Raw genomic sequence first — 8775 nt, 5'->3', positions numbered from 1 at the left:
AAATATACAAAGGAGGTTGTGCTCTGGGTGAGGGGGTGGGGGGAGGACACAAACAGGTGAAGGATGCTTTAGGGAAGAAGTGCCAAGAAGGGACAACACAGGAGAGGTCACACTGACATGATGTTGTAGGAGAAGCCAGATGCCAGGCAGCCTGCTGTGCAAGGATAAGCTGGGGTGAGCAGGGGGGTCTTTCCTGACAGAGGTTCAGCCTCATGGAGCTGTGAGAAAGGAACATTTGGGAATTACAAGCACAGCAGCTGATTCCTCCTTAGCTGTCTCATTGGTGGATTCTCTAGAATGTCAAAAAAAAGAGTGCTTTCAATTAAAAAAATGGATATTCAACTTGAACTTTCACTCTAATTTAAAACATATGCTTGTATATTCATTAACCATTTACTTGTTCTGTCTTAATCCACTTAGGCTGCTGTCCCAACATACCACAGTCTGAGTAACTTACAAACAGAAATTTATTTCCCATAGAAATTTTAGAGGCTGGGAGTCCAAGATCAGGGTGTCAGCATGGTCTGGTTCTGAAGAGGACTCTCATTCAGATTGCAGACTACTAACTTCTCACGGAGTCCTTAAGTCGTGGGAAGAGTGGAAGGGTAAGTTTCCTTGGCTTATTTCATGAGGTCCCACCTCTTAATACCAACAACTCAGGAGCTGGAATTTCTAAATATTAATTCTGAGGGAACACAAATATTAGGCCATAACATATTACAAGGTCATTGATTACATTTCCCCTTTACCTTTCTTAGGTAACACGAACCAATAACACATCATCTACTATTTCTAGTTTGCCCTTCTTTAAAATTGGAAAGAATTTTAGGAACTCACAAAGCCAGACACCTATGTTTTTAAAGATTATCTACCTCTAGATCATCTATTATCATTTTTCCACATATTTGTCAGCAATATTCTTTCAATATGCCATTATCAAGTCTTTTCAAATCTTTCAAAGTAGTTCTCATAAATCAATAGCTGTCTTTCCTTGCATAATCATATTTCATCAACTTGTATAATACAATCACAAAACAAGTTCTAATGACTCAAACAAATTTGGGGACAGACATCACTGAGTTGGTGAGTTCACATTTCAGTTGGTGGGGGCAGGGGTACATTTAAGGACAGTGTGCTGGCAGCCGAGTCTCAAGGCAAGTGTTAAAATATTTAAACAGACAATGAACAGTGCCAATTCATCAGATGGTTCAGTGAAATATTCCATGGGTCTCTACCCAACTCAACATTCCTAATCCAGAGAGTCTGCAGAGTTGTGGCTGGAGATAAGGCTTGGCCGAGTTGGGGCCCACAATTATATGTAAGTTGTGACAATCTAAGAAACTGTTATTTAGTTGGAAGAGCCTGGGAGTACTTGGAAGAAGTTTAATCAGGAGTGTGGCATAATAAATGTCATGTGAATATCAGATTTTATGGGGGAATCATGTTTATGGAGAAATCTTAGATTCAGTAAATATAAACATGAAACAGGTTTGATGTCTCCCTAGTCACTCTTCTCAAAGGTGTTCTATTGAATCCTCCTTTCTGAATGAGATTACTTTCATTGACCAAATCCTAATTCAATTTTATTTGACAATGTAGTCTCACATTTATGTCAGTTTCATACACATCTCTATCATAGGCTTATGATAAGAGAGACTTAGAAAGAAAGCGAGAAAATAGCTTCTGTTTCTCCACTCCTCACCCTTTTCCTCCACCTTTTTTTTCTTCCTTCCTCTGCTTCCCCTTTGGAACCTCCTCCTCCTTAAATTTTTTTTAGCATCTTAAAATACCACACATTTCTTATCTCACAGTCTCTGTGAGTCTTACGTGGTTTAGATGAGTCCACAAGTAAGATGTTGCTCAAGGGTTGATTCTCTTCTGGAGGCTCCACTGGTGAAAGGTTCACTTCCGAGCTTACTCAGGTTATTGGCAGAATTCATTTCCTTGTGGTTGTAAAACTGAGAACTCCTTGCTGGACTCTTGCTGGCTGTCACTCTCAGCTCCTAAAGATCCTTACCATGTGGGTCTCCACAAGTTCTCTTACCACATGGCTGCTAGCTTCTTCAAAGCCAGCAAGATAGGGTGAGTCTACTAGCAAGACGAAGCCTTAGACAAGCAATGCAATCACAGGAAAGGCATCCCATCACCTTTCCATATTCTAGTGGATGAAACTAAGTCAAAGTTCTCACAACGTTCCCCGGTGCATGTTTACCAGAAATTGGGAGACATGGGAGCCACTGTGAAGACTATTAAGACACAGGCAACTCATCATGCCATTTTTCACCCAGCCTCTTTGTTAACTTTTCAGTCAAATTCAGATTCCTTCTCCTCCCATTCTCCTGAGGGCTTTATATATACAGTGTTATGGGTTGGATTTTGACGCCCCCGAAATTCACGTGTTGAAATCCTAACACCCAATAACTCAGAATGTGGCCTTATTTGGAGATTGGTTCTTTACAGAGGTAATCCAGTGAAAATGAGTGTAATAAGGTGGGCCCTAGTCCAATATGATTGATGTCCTTATAAAAAAGAAAGATTCCGGGGACACATATGCATAAAAGGATAAAACTATGTGAAGATGAAGGCAAAGATCAGGGGTGACATTTCTGCAAGACCAAGAATGATAAAGATTGCCAGTAAATCACCCGTGGCTAAGAAAGAGGAATGAAATAGGCTCTTTTTCATACCTCTCAGAGAAGCCAAACCCACCAGCACCTCCATCTCAAGCTTTCAGCCTTCAGAACTGTGCAACAGTAAATTTGTCTTGCTGAAACCATCCAATTTGTTAATAGAGCCTTAGAAAACAAATATAAGTAGTACTGAGGGAGAGGCATCTGTAGTCACGTGATATCTCTGGGCTCCCCCAAGCTCTGGATTCCTTGTCTTTGGATATTGTCATTTTTATTGCACCTAATGCTGAATGAAGTATGAGGAGACATATTGTCCTTCTGACTTGCATGATCTGCACACTATTAATGTGTCTCCATGTGTTGTCCACAAGGCCTTTTTTAATCCTCCAATCATCTCTACCCCTTGAAGCATGGAAGGATTTGACTACTCCTTGCGTCACTTAGGGGTATCCATTAATCTCTGAGAATACCCAAGTCCATTCCTTGACCATTGCTGCCTTATCCCATGGCCAATGCTCATTGAGAAGTTTCTCCTTAAATTGAAGCCTTTTCCTCCTCCCTCCCTCCTTCCTTCTCTTTCTCTTCTCTCTCATTCTCCTCCTTTTCCTCTTCCCCCTTGTTTGGTCTAGATCCTCCTGGACTAGGAATTAGAAGACTAAACAATGTATTTATTTAGTTTACTGATTGTCATTGCTTCTCTAATACTAATTGGCCATCAGTACAATTTTTGTTCCTAAAATTAAACACTAGTTGGACATGTATGTGTGGTGTGGTATGTTGGTATGTGTATGTGTATGTATATTAGAAGGATTGTCCAATAGACTCCACCATATGTTTCTTGGCCACCTGCCCTTCCTTAATGCCCTCCCTACTTTTTTTTCTTAAGGAGATCTCAGGGCATCATGCCTAAGGGTGAGATTTAATTCATCTGGTGTGAATAGCGGGTGCCCATATTAATTTCAAAAGTCCTCCAAGTGATTCAAATATGCAACCAAACCAGAAAACCACTTTTACAAAGACTGGGAATTTCCTGCAATTTGAGCATATATCTGAAATTTTAGTGGCAGCCATCAAGTTTGTGGTGATACCTGGAACATAGTTCTTCATTCAGATGTTGAATATTAATGGAAAATAAACACAGAACCTACATCATGCACAATTCATGATTCATCAATTGACAAAATATTAAAACTAGTACCAGCATTTTCATTTCACTAACAAAAAATGATAATGTCTAAATTAATGACTGCCAGAACTCTGGCCCACATAAAAGTCCACCTCCTATTCTTCAAATATTAAGAGGGTTTCCAGGACTGGCATTGTGGCTCAACGGTAGAGGGATCGCCTTGCAAGTGCAAGACCTGGGTTCAATCCTCAGCACCACATAAAATAAATAAATAAGTAAATACATACATACATACATACATACATACATACATACATACATAAGTGAAATAAAGGTATTGTGTCCAACTACAACTGAAAAATAAATATTTTTTTTAAAAAAAGAGGGTTTCCAAACACAAGGCTTCTGCATTCACTGTACAATGACTGCCTCCTCCTTATCCTCCAGGTCCTTGCTTCCATGTGACCTTCTCACAGAAGGGGTCATCCTGTCAAAAACAAGACCCTCCTCCTGTTATTCTCTACCATGAGACCCTGTTTATTACTTCTAAAACCTCTTTCACGATATTAATTACCTTATTTTTTGTTGATTGTTGTCATTGACTTTCTTCATATATAAACTCCAAGTTCTAGGCAAGCTCTGCCATCTTTTATTCTTAGAATAAAATGGGTGTTTAGTAAATATGAGTAGATGGAAGCAAGAAAGCAAAGGAATTCCTTCTCTGACAAGAGAAAGTTGACACAAGGACTTACTTTGTCTTGGTCTTAGGCTCACCTTGGACTTGATTGTCTCATCCAAAAAGTGGGTAGAGAGTTTGCAAAAGTTCCTAACTCTCCTGAAATCTACACTCCTGTCCACGGGGAAGCGTGGAGTCATTCTAAAGAAGAAATCTGATAAAGTCACTCCCCTAGCGAAAACCTTCCAGTGGCTTCCCAAAATGGCAATGAAGCCTCTGGGCAACCTTGCATATTAATTTCTTATGGCTGTTGTTACAAATTATCACCAACTTAATGGCTTAAAACAACACAAATGTATTCTCCACAGATCAGGGAGCCAAATGTTCCAAATGAGTTTTAGGGAGTTAAAACTCAAATGTCAACAGGACTGTATTAGTCCTGGAGGCTCCGGGGAGAATGCATTTCTTGGTTTTGTTCATTACTAGAAGCCACCTGTATTCCCTAGCTCATGGCCCCTTCCCCCATCTTCAAAATGAATAACTGTCATCATCACAGTGACGTGTCTAACTGAAACCCTATTGCATTACTCTTGTGATTACATTTTTGGGGGTTCACCCTAATAATCAAGGATAGTCTCTCTATATTGAAACCCTTACCATATCCTATCTGCAAAGTCCCTTTGGCCATGTAAAGTAGCATATGTATATGTTTCCTAGATTAGGGCATAAACTTCTTGGGAGGGGGCATTGTCCACCCTACCCAATCTAGTTCCTACCTACACTTCTTCCTTCACCTCTTGCCATGTTTACATTTAGCTCAGGTCTCTCTCAGTCACTGACCTTGACACTTATTATTCCCATTTCCAGCATGGTATATCTCTCAAGACTACTCACAGACATTGCCTCTTCTGGAAAGGCATCCCTTGACAAGCCAGGATGGCTCAGCTGTGTATTCCTACAGTACCTTGCACCTACCTCTAAGTCACCACACTGATTAGTAATTACTTAATTCATCTGACTCCTCTATGGACTCTTAAGAATTCTGGCATAGAGGACTATGATTGCTGGGTCTCTTGCTAAACACAGTACCTAAAATCTAGTAGGCATTCAATCATAACATGGAATAAATTTTTAAAATGAATAAACACACTATCAAATAATACTTAATAGCCAAATTGTTTCTTCATTACCTTGCAAGAGAGAACAAAACCAAGCGAAGCTGATCAGACGGTGGCAGGCACCACATCCCTGAGAGAGTAGCACATCTGGGCAGCCACGTGCAAGGAGTCGGTTGCCTTCCCTATCCACAGTTCCCTCCCCAGCTGCATTCTCAACCACCGTAACCACAAAAGTGGGGAAATTATAGAGTGGGGTGGGTCAGGTGAGAATTTTCCAAAGCTTCTTTTCTCTGATGAATATCTGTATTTAAAATTTTGTTTGTTCATATATTTAGTTTATGTTAGGTCCACATTGAAGTCCACCTCAACTTCTGAATTTTAATGACAAGTGGCATTTGTATGGGCATTGTGTATAGCTTGAAATGGCACAGCTGTTCATACCAAGAAAGTGTATTGTGTTAGACTTGGTGGGTCCAGGGAACACATCAAAACTCCTTAAGACACTGTTAAAAACCAAATGGAAAGTCAACAAGAAGCAAAGCCCCTGGAAAATACAGTCTAATATATTGAAAAATAAAGTTTAAATGCTGGATTCTGCTGAAACCCTTGAATTGATCTAGAGGACTCCTCAACTATAAATTATTTGAGCTAATTTTCTTCTATTCTAGGTAAAGATTCCTCATCAAGAAGAGCAGAAGAATTCTTAGGGGCTAACAAGGACATTTTATGCTTTTTGTCCTGCAAAGTGTTAACTGCAGTAAGCATTAGGTTGAAAAAAATACAGAATAATCAAAAAGCATTTTAATGTTAAGTTTATCCACTGATAGAACCAAATGTGACTTTTAGAGCTTAAGGAATTATCAGCTTAGTTACACAAAAATCTAATATCAAAACCTTATAGCATGAAACTGATAAACATTTTATAAAATCCATTTTTATACAATAATAAACTTTCATGAATTCAACAGTAATCAATGTAGATTTGAATGATTTTATTTTTTAAGCATAAACCTTGGTAAAATAATAATGGAATGTAGCCACCATTGTGTTCAATGGGGTACTGTTAAAAGTACTCCATTGAGGATGGAACTAGAGACCATTATGTTAAGCAAGATAGCTTAATGTTCATGTGTTGTCGCTCACATGCAGAAGCTAGACAGAAAAAAAGGAAAAAGGCGGGCGTGGATCTCCTGAAAATCACAGGGAGATCAGTAGAAGAAAGGGAAAAAGGGGTGGGAGGTAAGGATGGAAGAGGGAGGTGCTAGAGAGTGATATTGGTCAAATTATATTGTTATATTGCATACTGCACGCATGCATGCACAGATATGTAACAAACTCCATTAATATGTACAACTATAATTCACCAATAAAAAAAAAGTGGGAAAAAATACTCCATTAAGTTTAAGACAAAATAAATTTTAAAACAACAGCTAATATTGTTCTAGAAATGCTGGAAAATACAATTAGATTAGAAGACAAAGTAAAAGCATAAATATTGAGAAAAGAAAACCAAATTATCATTTTTGGCAGATTAAATTATTGTAAATTGAAAAAATCAGGGGGATCAAATTAAAAAATAAATGAAAGATTTCATTACGGTCTTTGATCACAGTAGTTATAGTTGTTTATTTATTTAAGTCCTTACTATATTTTTAATATTAAACTAATATTTGATTGTACCCCAATTTCAAGAAACATAGGTATGTATACTGTAGCAAGTACAAGATGTCTCTAATTTCACTCCTCAGAAATAATCATATTTAATAATTGATATCTAATCTTCCAGATGCTTTTCTATACATATATTGTTATCCTAAATATAATTTGGAAAAATAAATGTTCAAGAATACTCTGTATAATTTCAGAGGTAAAAAGAATACAGAAAAAAGTAACTATACAAATGGTTTGAAAATTTGATAAAATAGCAATGGCATAGAATAGAGAATCTATGAATCCAGATTCAAGCAACTACAAAAAATTCACCTATTTCTGATTATCACAGGGAGGAGTAGACTATTTAACCAATAAGAGTGGAACAATACACTAGCCATTCACAAAATAAAGAATAAAATATATGACTTCTTGTTACAAAATAAATTCCACATGGATCAAAGATGGAAATAATTTTTAAAACAGAAACAAATATACTAGAAGATGTGAGCAAATCGTACTTTTAGGATGTGTAAAGCATTTCTAAATAAGACATGAAACACAGAAGTCATAGAGAAAAAGATTAATATTTTACAAAGTTTAGAGTGCTGGTAGTTTCTTAAGTTTTTATAACACATAACAAAAAGGAAGAGATTAAAATAAACTGAAAAATATAGTAAAGTTATAATAGAAAATAAAATGCTAATATTTTTAAAACTCAAAGAGTCTTAAAAGATGAAGAGTCCAAGAGGAAACTGATAAAAGCATTTTTCTTACAGGAAAAATTAAAACTGGCTATAAAAATACAAAAATACCATCAATCTCATTCAAAATAACAAAATGCAAAAGACATAAATGGGATAACAGTTTTGCCTTTCAAATTGTGAAGATTAAAAACAAGAGTAAACTTCAGCGCTGGGAAGGGTATGAGAAAGTAGAATTTCTCATATATACTAGTAAAAGTATAAATTAATAAAATTTATAAAAGGGTAATTTGAAAATATACCATAAAAGTTTAAACGTGTACACCCAAAAATTCTATTTTTAAGAATTTTTGCATAGAAACAATCTAATAAAATATATATGCATAAAAATATTTATATAGCATTGTTTATTGTCATCATTCAGATTTGTAGTTCTCCCAAAATCTCATGTGTAAAAAGCTTGGCTACCAGCTTGGTAATGCAATGAAGAAGTGTTTTAAACATTAGGAGGTGGGGCTCAGTGGAAGAAGGTTGTGTCATTGGAGACATGCCCTTGGAGGAGTTATTAGGATTCCAGTTCATCCCTCTCAGTCTTTCTCTTTGCTTTCTGGCAACCATGAGTCAAGAAGTTTTGCTCTACTATGCACTCCCTGCCATGATGTTCTGCCTCACCACAGGCCTAGAAGCAATGGGGTCAGTCAACCATGGACTGAAACTATAAGCAAAAATACATTTTTCCTCCTTTTAAATTGATTCTCTCAGGTATGTTGTCACAGAGATGTAAATCTGACTAACACACTTACATTAAAAAAAATGTAAATTCTAAATAGATTGTAGTATAACCATACTATGCAATACTAACAAACCATTA

Source organism: Marmota monax, unplaced genomic scaffold, assembly GCF_021218885.2.
Source record: "Marmota monax isolate L192 unplaced genomic scaffold, Marmota_monax_Labrador192_F-V1.1 WCK01_AAM20220418_F8-fsc00077, whole genome shotgun sequence".
NCBI classification, from domain to species: Eukaryota; Metazoa; Chordata; class Mammalia; order Rodentia; family Sciuridae; genus Marmota; species Marmota monax.
The sequence above is the reverse complement of the archived record's forward strand: the minus strand, read 5'-3'. Positions refer to the sequence as shown.